Source organism: Anas acuta, chromosome 4 (genome assembly GCF_963932015.1).
Source record: "Anas acuta chromosome 4, bAnaAcu1.1, whole genome shotgun sequence".
In the NCBI taxonomy this organism is placed as follows: domain Eukaryota; kingdom Metazoa; phylum Chordata; class Aves; order Anseriformes; family Anatidae; genus Anas; species Anas acuta.
The window spans coordinates 71,198,672-71,210,736 of NC_088982.1; the positions used below are offsets into that span (position 1 = coordinate 71,198,672).

The 12,065-nt window shown below is 41.7% G+C and overlaps 1 long non-coding RNA gene across 5 annotated transcripts in view; it reads left to right on the forward strand.

Moving 5' to 3' along the window:
* The window catches only part of LOC137856484 (uncharacterized), a 124,825-nt gene that overhangs the window by 108,868 nt on the left and 3,892 nt on the right, over positions 1–12,065 (forward strand). For all 5 annotated transcript variants that reach the window (XR_011096508.1, XR_011096511.1, XR_011096507.1 and 2 more), the window contains exons 2-3: positions 10,447–10,560; positions 10,948–11,069. This is a non-coding gene — a long non-coding RNA (uncharacterized lncRNA). The remainder of the gene's footprint in view (positions 1–10,446; positions 10,561–10,947; positions 11,070–12,065) is intronic.

Below are 12,065 nucleotides of genomic sequence, written 5' to 3' on the forward strand. Positions count from 1 at the left end.
GTTCATGCGCTATTACACATAGAGAAAATTTTATTTTGTTAGAGCATAATTTGTGTCTTATATACTCTTGCTCATATGTCCGTACATATTTACTCACGTTCATTCTCTTATGACTGTATTTGAATGCCTGTGGCAAAAGCAAAAGCCAAGCTTTTCAGCATGTAAGAGTATGTTTAGTCTGTGTTTATACACGGACCAAAGTTCCTGGAAGAAAACGTTGAGAGGTTCAAGCATGAGCCCGGTATAATGATAAATTCTGACTCCCTGTGGATTGCTTAGTGCTGAAAGAAAAAATACCTTGGAATCCTGCTGGCCTTTTCCCAGAGGCCCTGACCCCAGGTACTCCCAGTTACTGGCTCCAGATAGCAGTCAGTGTCAGTAAGAATAACTGGTCTTTATTCTGTGTAAAGCCTCGCAATTTACCCAAACAGCAATGTATGCCTGTGAGATAGAGGCAGGGAGGAAGAGGGAGCTGGACTTGCACTTCATAAAAACGATTTATTTATTTTTCTTTCTGGAAGTCACTCCTTCCTTTATTATTATTATTATTATTACTATTTAGCTTTCCTTTCCCCACAACCGCTGTTGGTTTTTGCTTACTCTAGGATAAGCAGTGTGTGAAACAGACGATGGACTATGCAGTAGCCAAAGTATAATACTTGGAAAAGATATTAAGTGTCTCTGAGAGTATTTTTGACTAGAAACAATATTCAGTGGGGGCTTCATTCAGGTAAAGAGGCCGCTAGGGAAGAAAGGGGAAACCAGAAAGCAGTAAATAAAACGTAGTACTCTTACATGCTCTGTTTGCTGGAGGAAGGGCATAGCTGTCTAATTCTTCAGAGATGGCTTGGGTGTGGTGGACTTTTTCTGGCTCCGTTCTCGGTGGACGCGGCGTTGGGTGTCAATAGCACGCAGAGCAGCACATCTGCATTTTCTGGCCGGGGATGGTTTATTTCATTGCTACATCCGCTGGGGGGGGAGTAGAGAGAGAGTGAATCTGCTCCTTAGGGGAGGAAATCCAATGAAACACTTGTGCCAGAGCTGTTCTGTGCTCAGTGCATAAACTACATAACGCTCAAAGCTCACAGTCAAGCGCTGACTTCAGTTCTCTTCCATATTAAATTAATTTATGTAGGGTTCTTCAATAACATGTTTTAATTTTATGGCGTGAGTGTGAGAAAGGAATCTTCAGAGGAAAAGCGAAGGCGTTCAGCAAAACCTGAGGACCTTCATGATGCTCTCCTGCCTCTGTGGCTGTCTGGAGGATGCGGCGGAGGGGCCATTGAGCCTCGGTGCCGGTGCTTCCTGCAGAGCCGGGGGACCAGCCAGGGGATGATTCAGACCACCTGAATGAAGGGCTGAGCTTGCTCCCAGGGCTGTCAGGAGCCCAGCTTCCTAATGTGTAAGCGCTTGCTGTAGAAGCTTGTAGGAAGCGTGGATTCCTCTGATATTTCTCAGCCGCAGGTTTGAGTCTGAAACTGGTGGATCCACACACGTGTAGTAAATCAGCAGAGCTCAGTGTCAGGTTTAAATGGGGATGATGTTTGCTGGTGCGGACGGATCAGTTTACCACTAAGGCTAAATTTATTGTTGGGCTTATAAATGCATAGACACAAGCGGAAATCCTGATGGCACTGAAGCTATGGGCAATATTTCTGTTGACCTAATGCCATGGTGTATAAATTACTGGGCTTTAGTCTATGCTTCAGTTGCAGAGAGATTAATTTCATCTCCTGTCAGCTTGAAGGGGCTGGAGGTCTCACATCTCTGGAGAGTACTTACTCACTCTTCCTTGCTGGCCTTCCTCGGTAATTTTTCTGATTTGTTTTCTCTCTTCAGTAGATTAACAACTATACTGTGCCATCCCATGAGATTCCCAGCACTTTCATTTTCTCAAAGACCAAGGAGCTGTCTTTGTGTCATTCAAATCTCCTTGAAGCAACTTCCTTCTGTGCAAAACTTTCCCAGTAAAACAGTTTTCTTCTCTGGTGTGATGCTCCTATTTCTTCGGTTTTCTTGCATGCTTGTCTGGTGAATGAGATGTGACAGTAGTTGTTCAATTTCAGTGTTTTGAGGCATAAATCTTTATCTTGCATCTTGATGTCATGCTAGATATAGTTATGTTTCTCTGCTCCTGTTTTTTTTTTCTTTGATTTTCTACAAAAGCAACTCACAATGTCAAATCACAATGAAAATGAACACATTGTCCATAAGGAAATATTATTCTAAGATAGAATCTATGCCCATTACAATCAAAGGAAATCTGTAGCATGGTATATTGGCATGAAAAAAGATCCAAAGATTTTTATGATTTATAACCCTTATAATAGAGACAGATAGAGTCAAAAATACCATTTGATGTCATAAGGCCTGATCCTATGTATGACGGCTCTCTTTCTTCAATGTATTCTTTTTGGGGCACTTGCTTAGGAAAAAAATATCAGCCAATCTAAACAAGCTCAAGAACAAAGACCCAAAACGTATGAGATGAAAGAGGAAATTTAGTCCCTAATAATAAGGTATGATGAAAATACGTAAGAAGTCAGTGATGATGAAAGGATACAGTGCCTCAGTACTTCTTGAAATAACATAGCTCTCTTAGCAGAACAATGTGTGTTCCTTTCGGTGGTCAATACTGCTGCCATAATCATTTCAACAAAACACTGTTAAATGTAGTGCATGAAATTTCTGCCCATTTATTTCAAAGTCATTTAGTACAAACGCTCTGGGTGAAGTCCTGACCCCATTAAAGTCAGTGGCAAAACTCCCACTTACTTCAATAGAGCTAGGATTTCACTCTCTATAGCATTTTGCTTTTGTTTTTCTTTTCAAGTAGATGACAAAAACTTAAACTTTGAAAACAATGTAAGCATAAAGCCAAAAAAAAGATCTGTTTTTAATGGGTAACCAAAGCGCAATACACAGTTCCGAATTGCTGCTTAGGAGGTTTGGTTCAGAAAAGTTTAGTACTCTTATTTTGTTCAATGAAATAACTGAACATCTACATCATACTTAAGTGCACACTGCTATTTTCTTTGGCTTCCTGAAAAGGTGTGCTTCCTTTGTGGACATGTATTCATCCTTGAAGCAGTGAAAACGAGGAGTGCCTCTTGGGTAACTGATATGAACTGAGCTGAATTTGATCTTAGTCCCTTGCAAGGTTTCTCATCTCTGTTTCTTTCTGCACTGCCAAGTAGTGCATCCAGTAGGAGTTGACCTGTAGAGCAGAATGGTGCTGAGGATCTGACGGCCCCGTTTTAGAGGTGAGCTTTAATTTGCTCCCATTAGCAGTTGGGGCACATCTGCTGCTTCAGTTCCATCCAAAAGGCATCCAGCTTATACACTTCTCCAAGGTTGTTCTTGGATGTGAACTGAAGCATGGTAAGTGCATCAAAAGCTTGCTCCTGATCCAGGCTACATAAAGTATGTGTGTGTGAAGGGTGCAGACACACCCCTTTTTCCTTAGAGAAGTTTTCTTAGTAGTTTTCTTTATGTCTGTCTTGTCTTTCTTTCCTAATCAAATGACTGTCATCTTATTCTAATAATTTTATCTTCGTGCTGTGATATCTTCTCTTTCCTGCATAATTCCTTCACTGGTCTTTCCTTGACCATTTGGGTTAGTGCTATATCCTTTATCATAGAGCAAGGAAGGAGGCATCTCTTTGTACCATAAGGCAGAAGATACATGATCTGCTACATCATTGTCAATTATGGAAACAAATAGTTCCATGCTGTAAATTTGTCTTCTCTATTATTGTTATTAGAAAAGCATCTGTCTCCATTTTCACGTGTTTGCTGGTTTTTGGAATGATGATGACCATTAATGTGCACCAGAACTTGGCTATTACACTGACAAAATGCAAGGCATTGACAAGCCTCTAAGGTGGGTGGGTGAGCGAGGTAAACAGATTATTTTTTTTTTTTTTAATTACCAGACAATATGAAAGACCCTGTAGGAAATAGCTGCTGCTGAAAGCAAATATAAGCAAAGCAGTAGACCCCAGTATCTCAAGCCTGAGACTGACAGGAGAGCTGCAGGTTGTCTTCAAGCTTTCTCTGTCTGTCTTCTACAGGCTCATGTTGTCTTCTGTCCTTCCCACAAACTGGGAGTTAGTAAACTGAGTATTTCCTCACCCATGGGAGAAGAAACCTGAGATTATCTAAAATGAAGAAGAGCCTGAATGAATTAGCAGTGATGAGCTGAAGGCATGGTACTTGCAGATGAGTTTAACAGTTGGGCTACTCAGCAGCGTAGACGTGTATTTATAGCAATGCAGCTAAAGGCACGATCACCTGGGGATTTAATGGGTTTTTACTCACAGAAGTTTGCACTGACAATAATTTGGCCTCGATCAAGTATTTGTTTTACAGGTAATACAAACTGTAATGGGTAACTCATTAGAGTGACAAGGAGCAGGCTTCTTACTTGGAGAGAAAATTCAGAATATGGTGAAGGCACAGGTCCTACCATCCTCCCGTCTCAGGGTATATCCTTCATGCATTGAGGTACCTCACTGTACCCCACCTAACAGCCAGGAAGCAGCTATTAGCTTATCACTGTAACTAAAATTAATATGGGATGAGAATAAGCAATACACCGGGGGACTCATTATTTGTCTTCCAGATGCAGGGGGTGAAGAAAATATGGGAGTAACTGTTTGCCTTACAATAGCCGTATTCTGATGGCCACAATCCAGGCCCTGACTAATGACTTTGAAATGCTGAGGACAGAAGTTAAACAGGCATCTAGATCCTGGACCCCGCTGGGGAACCCCTGATTAGTGTGTGGAGGGCAAAAAGCAAGGGAAGCACTGAAACTTGAAACCAGGCCAAGAGAATAAAACCCAGAGGGCTTGTGGCTCTTGCAGGTAATAACAGGGACTGTGTCCATAGGAGGGTAAAAGAGACCATCCAGAGCAGGGTAAACCACGAAACCAGAAGACTTGAACAGGCAGATTGAGGGGTCTGGTGGGAGAGGGTTCTTGCACATTTTGGCCATGGCTTAGGGAAGGCACGGTCACCGAGTGATGGATCTGCACCGAGCCTTGCCGATCCAGGCACCTCGGTCATTGCTGCATCAGAGCGTGTGGAAGAACGATGGTCAGTGCTAGGGGAAGCCCTGGAAAGCCATAAGTGCCTGTTCAGAAGTCCGGTGGGTAAGAACATTACCAAACCTGACAAACGCTGCTGGGAGTTTGTTTAATAGCTTTGCTGAAGGAAGTTTTCCAGGTTTCCAGAATGCTGTGCTCTTCTCATGCTGTCTGATTTTTCATTGTGCATCTTTCTTTCTTTGACTTACAGACAACTGAACATAAAACCAGAGATTTCTCCAACTCTCTAGCAGTCTCTGCTGCTTTTGGGGGCAAAAACTTGGTAGCATTCTGGTAATCTTTGATTTTTTCCCCACATATCTTTACAAAGAGGTGTTTTTTACGTTTCTGTTGCAGAAGTATGCGCGGATAAGCATATCCTTGGCACAGCTGAAATCATCTGAGGTATCGCTGTAATTATTTTGCAAAGGTTATCTAGATCTTGGTGTCATTATTCAGTTTAAATGTGCTGTTGAGCAACAAAATGTGTGAATTTGGGAAAAATGGATGTCTGGGTTATGTTCTATTTTCTAGGTTTGTAAGTAACCATTGTAGATGTACTGTCTGAATAGTAAGGAGAAATTCAAAGCTTAAAAAAAAAAAAAGTAGGAAACATTAGAAATGGAAGCATCTTATTAGGCCATGAGTGAAGATTTACAGCCTGTGCTATGTGTGTAGACATCTATCCCATTTGAGTCAAATGGCTAACGGTATAAAGTTTCTACGTGGTGAGACCATGGTGCTTTCTATAGGAGTGGAGCTTGAGAAAACATCTCCTTGCTGCCAGAAGCCTGTGGAGAGGACGTTTCTGTGCCTTTCTTCTTGGAGAGGTTTCACTGTTTGTGTTATTTATGAGAAACCCACCAAAGCCAGGCCTGATTTTGCAGGACAGTATACAAATGGTACATACAGTAAGAGACAGTTTCCCTGCCTTGAGGAGATTTTACGTAAATACACAAAATGCAAAGGAAAGGGAGAGGGGTAGAACATAGCTATCAATGTTGTGATGATAAACGATATGCTAATACTCCATTTTTGGCAGGGAATGGTTATTTAGGGATTAGAAAGACAAGGAAAAGGGGAGAGTTGTGGAAAACAGAAAAGGGGAGGAGAGGAAGATAAGGGCAGCTGTGGAGTAAAGCAGAGGTGAAGGGACTGCGAGGTGAGAGTGATACAGGGTTGGATTAGAGGAGACCGTCTCTGCAGGACACGTGTTTCCTTTGACATTACGTTGTCCAAGTGCCTGGTTTCATGCTGCAAGGCAGGGAAATGGGCTTTCCTTCTCTAAGCCCTCGAGAAGCTGTTCTCACAGCCTGAGTGAGAAAGCCTGAGCCTTTTGAGCGTAAAGGATCTGTTTAAAAATACTGTTTATTTTTCTAGAACTGTAAATTCAATTAGATCATTATAGTCATTTTAATATGATCTCATTCAGATATGTGAAGATGAGTTCAACTTACTGCATGTATAGGGAAAACTAGAGTAGAAATCTAGCCCTTGACATTTGGTATATAAAGTTTAATTCATTTAGAAGTGCTAAATACAGATAGTTATTTGTTGGATATGTATTTTTAGATTATGGCTAAGAACAGGCATTGCCTGAGAACTGCTAAGTAACAGAATTCTCTCTCTATATATATTTTATTTTATTTTATTTTTGTATATTATGTTAAAGTGGCTGTCTTTCCCTACCTAAAAGCTCAGTCTCCCATTAGTGTCCATGAAGATCTGGGTCCAGCTTTGTCCCGGAGCTCCAGGCTCAGTCAGTAAATACCAGCAAACGAAAGCTGGTGGGTAGCCTGGCTCAACCTTCCTGGTTCACAAGTCTTCTTCCATTTCAACCACAGAATAACCAAACACTGAGAAGAGAACTGTCCTGAGGCACAGCAGCTTTCCAAAAACTGAAATAGAGCAATTCCAAAGAAAAATAGCCAGAAAAGCTGACCCTGAGGAGAAATCTTGCCCCTTTAGAGGAAGGAGTGAGGTGATGGTTTTGGTGAGACTTCTCAGTTTCTAATGGTTTTTGCTAGTACAGAAAAGGCTGATAACATTAAGAAGAAGTGAGGGAGGAAGGAGTGAAGTTTTTATTCTACTTAGAAGGGGGTGGGGGGGGGATGACAGTCATATACAAGAGGTCTTTCAGTGCCCAACTTGAGTTTTTAAGACTGGCATCACTTTACGGTCAAAAGCTGTATAGCATTCACTGCATTTATGGGCAGCACGTACTGGCTTCCTTTAGACCTTGTTGTATTCCATATAATTTAATGAGTTCCTGTTTTACAAAGCTTATTTTGGCTTACATTCTTTCCCTGAGCTGGTAGATGAATGTCTCTTAGTGGCCATGTGAACCAGCCTGGCAGGCACGTGTGGCATCAACAGGCCCCAGCTGCCCAGCATCCCTGAACTCCTGCAGGGTGACACCCGTATGGGTTCGGCACCCTCAGGGACATCCCTTTGAGCTGGGAGACACCTGCAGATGCACAACCCCATGTAGATGTGGTGGGGCTGAGCTCTTCTGCCCCCAGGAGGTGTCCATGGGCCTGCAGGCCCAGCACATCTCCCTGAGGGCTGTGTGATGGCTGTGAACAAGATCACGTTGCCTTGCCGAGCACGGATATGCTCTATCCCTGGGAGAATTTTTGGGGGTTTTGATAGGAGTGTGGGAGCACACAGCCCCTGAGGAGACCCCTCCTCATGGGCCGTGCCACCTCACTCGGCAGCACATGCGGCCTGCCTCTGGCATGCCAAGCGGCCCCTTGGAGAGGCACCTGTCAGGAGGAAAGCAAGAATGTGTCTCCCCAGCTTATTTCCACCGTGGGCCTCATTAGAACAAAACGAGGATTGCCAGTTGGACCAAAGCTGAGCAGAGCTGGGAACTCTCCCTCTCTGGGAAGGGGTCCAAGACCACCGACCACCGTGCGCGCAGAGCGTTTTACCAGCACATCATCAGGACAAGCTGGATTCCCCCGGTGGCGGCTGGACCTGCACCGGGGTGCTTCAGGTGGAAGGTCACAGGGTTTAAAATTGCCTAGACAAAGCACCCTGCTCTTACCCCGTCCTAATTAATAGTCCTGTCTAGGCCCTTCTCACAATCAGCTCCGCCGCTGGAGCTGGCCAAAGCCTGCACCTGTCCTCGCTCCCCCTAGCAGCCTGTTTTTAATTCACAGCCCCGGAGTCGCCCTTCCATTGTCCAGGGTTAGGTTGCTGCATTTTCCAGGCAACAGATTAGAAAACGAGATTGAAAAATGAGTTTAGCATATGACTGTCATGCATCATTTATTTAAAGAAAAGAAACAACTCACTGGAAGGTCCATCTCCTGCTTGTTTGCCTTGCCTATCTGAGAAATGGAATTTAAATTACCACGTTGCTTTAGGAGCAGTTTGTAATCCCACTGTACCAAAGCCCTTGGTTTTTCATGGGATGGGAACAGCAGACAATCAGAGTTTCTGCAGTTAGCAGAAGCGATGGTGAGTGTAATGGCGAGATATGCTTTAAAGCATTATTGTTGGAGGTGGAAGCATACAGCTGCAGAACCAGCCATCCTGCCTGGCTGGAGGACACACCGAAGGACTTGCCAGGCATGCTTTCTGGGATAAGCTCCCCCAACATGGGTGTTTTGTGGACCGCAAGTTGAAACCTACTGTCATGTGAGGCAGGGCAGTGCTGTGTTTTCATTTTGTTTTAGGAATAAAGAACATAATGATCCTGCTTGGTCCTTGGCTCTAGATCTCCAAATATTTTTCTTAGTATTTGACCCTCTCTTCTTTCCTGCTCTCCTCCATATGCTGCTTAAACCCTGCTCCCTTTTGTGCACCAGAGGTACAATTCGTCTACTTTACCCATACCTTTACCCCTCTGAAAGCTATAGGTCTGATGTTAAATACTTTACTAAGTGAAGAAAGAGGCAAGCAGCAGACAGATATCTACAGGAGCAGCTTCTAGAATGGAGCAGGCTTGTCTGTATGGCTAATTTTGCTGAGACATCTAAATTTCAGATGGTTAAAATTAACTGAAAGGAATCTTGTGCCAGGTCTCCTCTTTGACTAAATCCCTTATTTAGTATCTAAATTTTTTGAAACAACTATAACAATGTAGTGAAACTTCAAATTCCCAGGGATAGCCAAAACTACTGTTTCTAGAGATAATATATTTTCTGACCCTAATACCAAACAGAAGAAGGAAAATTGCACTCCATTTCTCATTGCTGATGAGAAATCAGCAATCAATTCTCATTCCTCAGAACTGTAACATTATTTCTGTGATGGATACTTAGAGAGGGAGAACCAAAGTTTACAGTTCTTGCTATGACCTGAAGAAATTTTCTAAATATTGAGGTTGCAGTATTATTTTTTGCAAACCCAATGCAGCATAGGTAATGAACACTTCATTAGTATAAAATGTATGTTCATCTAGAACTGAGGAAACATATTAGTCCACAATCAAAACTTCCTTCTACCTTCAGATGGAAGTAATGACAGAAAATAATTAATCCGCACAGGTTTTCCCACCAGCTCTAGCTCTGATGAGCTTTAAAGTGCAGCACGTATCTAAGTGTCTCCACAGGCGCAGGTTTAAATGTCAGCAGTGCTGATACAAGAATTTAACTGCTGAGCATTTTAGCAGTTACCACGCTTATCCCAAATGCCAAAGCCTCACTGATTTTCCTAGATGTAAAAGCCTCCAGCATCCTCTGTACAGATGTCAAAACCTCCTGCTACCTCTCTTTAGCTATTCTTTCATGCTAATATGTCCTTTCTGCAAAAACAGCCGTGTTACAAAGACTGTGAAGATTGAAAAGTGAGTAGCTTTCAGTGCAGAAGTACCTTGATGAGGAGAAGCTAGGAGGTTCTAGATGTTCCCTTCATCTGGCAGAAAAAGTCCAAATAAAAACAACCAGAGACAAGCCAGATGTGTTTAAGTAAGGAGCAAGCCACCCCCTCTCTTGGTGACTTCCAACTGAGAGGACTTTGAAGGAAATACTATCTGAGCTCATGCACAAATTGTGCTTTAGGAATATGTTCATGTCTGTGCTTAGAAGGGCTAAGTGGGTAAAATACGTTAACTTACTATGCATGGGAATAATGTGATAACCTAACATTTCCTTCCGATGCTCTGAATTTTAAATTCTGGTGTGATGGTTACCTTTTGTCTTGTTATGTTATAGCACTTCATCATCATCTTCACAGTAGTTTTCTTCCTAAAATAGCCAGTTAACCCTTAACACCCAAGCCCAGATCTAGTTATTTCTTGTGAATCTCTTTTCCTACAAATGTTTTCTACCCCTGCAATATTCTTGCTACTGATCTCTGAAGTCTTTTCAGTTCTTCAGTGGATGTTTTCTGGTTTTATATTTTTCAGGAAAGGTGACCTGAGCCACCTGGTGACACGAGGATGTTGGATAATATTACACAAGTGCTGCACCTCAGCTGCTCCCACTGACATCTATGGGACTTTATGCCTATGGGATCATCAGTAAGTCAGGCTCTATATACTGTAAGTGTTTATGTTTCAGAGAGGTGTTGTAGGAAAAATACTCAGGCTATACTGAAAGAAACAGGAATTTTAATGTTTAGTTCAAAATGACCTGTTCAAGTTCATCTCACATTTTCTTTGCTGTTTGTCTTCTCAATTTGTTAGTGCTCAGTAGAAAAGAGAAACAACAGATCTGCTCTTTTTTCTACATTTCTTGCAATTACGCTGATTTAAATTCTGCAATTAAGCAGTGGGAGGTGAAATATTCCTGAAAGATTTTGCAAATTCTAGCAGGACTTTTTAAAGGCAGAAATGCAAATCAGTATCCAAAAATAAATTTAGACTTGAACTCTTGGATTGAAAATTACCTTCCTGCATTGTTTCTAGGACATGTAAAATTACTCTGACACCAGCAGAGGAGCCCATTAAATACATGACTGGTCATGTATAAATGAACCTCTTTGCTTGGGCAGGGAAGACAACGACAGGGAAGATGACCCTTATTAAAGGTAAGACACAATTTAAGTAATTCTGTCTTTTGTTAAAATGTTTTTATGCAAAGCAAAGTTTCGTCACATGAGCATCTTTCTATATGCTTATTTTGAAAAAGTGTTTCACCAGTGGTGATAATGACCATTAAAACATGAATTATATTGCTAAGAACTTAGAGATTTATGGCCTTGTGGTGGAAACTGCCTTTTTATATAATTACTTATTTTCAAGAAGTAATTATCACGGCACACCCAGAGTGAAACTGTGTTGTTGTAAATGCTGAAGGGTATACAGCAGTGGAATGCATACCTTGATGGTGATTTAACAGCCTTGGTGTCACTCAGGCATTCAGCTGAGTTGTACTAAAGTGTTTATGTACTTATAGTTTGAGTCATTAGGATAGACTCTGTACAATACTAGGCAAATACTAAACAGTTGCAATCTGTCATGGTTCACTTTTAGTCTTCAGCATTATCTTTAGGTGGAAATTTTCTTCTTTTGATTTCTTCTGCTTTTTGAAGATGTATTTATTCTGTGCATTGCACGATATGGTCTGTAGTTGCAGTTGCAGAACGATGCATTTCTATAAAAGGTTTTAATAAATGATTCTCAAAATGTTTGAAAGTTGATACTTGAATAAACATGAAGATTTCTGGATACTGCTCTGAAGTATTTAAACCTTTTGAGTATAGATTTTGAGTTGCAAAATTCATGAAAACAGGCTCTGCAATGGGAATTACTTTTGTAAGATTCTAGTTATCAAACCAGTGATAATATGAGAACTGTATTTTGGTGTTTCCTCATCAGACTAAATCCAGAGGTGCAGAGAGATGAAAAATAATCTGACAAATTCACAGTTTATGATATACCTTGAGATCTCACTGGACACTGGTAGTAGAGGGAAGGCCTCTCAACCAGTAGTTATTTACAGTCATCCTGATGAATTTCTAATGGGGATCATTTTTGACTTGTAGACTCCCACAGACGTTGATCTCCACACAGGTTAGAAGGAA